At 65.3% G+C, this 236-nt stretch overlaps 1 protein-coding gene across 1 annotated transcript in view; it reads right to left on the reverse strand.

Moving 5' to 3' along the window:
- Nucleotides 1-236, reverse strand: part of BRD3 (bromodomain containing 3) — a 68,672-nt gene that overhangs the window by 66,239 nt on the left and 2,197 nt on the right. The gene's annotated exons all lie outside the window — the stretch shown is intronic.

Genomic DNA, 236 nt, shown 5'->3' on the forward strand with positions numbered 1-236 from the left:
GGAGCCCAGGCTGCTGGCCAGCCTCGCAGAAGCCTCGTCTGTCCGTGTCCACATTCCCTGCAAACGTCAGCCCTTCGCTGCTTTGGGGGGTGGGGAATTTAAAGACCCAGAGGATGGAGGGAGGCAGGGAGGCAGGCAGAGGTGCCGCCAGGCTCCTTGAGGGAGCTGGCCTGCAGCTGGCAGGGAGAGCGCTTGGGCACAGGCCTGGACTTCGGCCCCTGTGTTTCCCCTGTGTC

Source organism: Equus przewalskii, chromosome 26 (genome assembly GCF_037783145.1).
Source record: "Equus przewalskii isolate Varuska chromosome 26, EquPr2, whole genome shotgun sequence".
Lineage (NCBI taxonomy): Eukaryota > Metazoa > Chordata > Mammalia > Perissodactyla > Equidae > Equus > Equus przewalskii.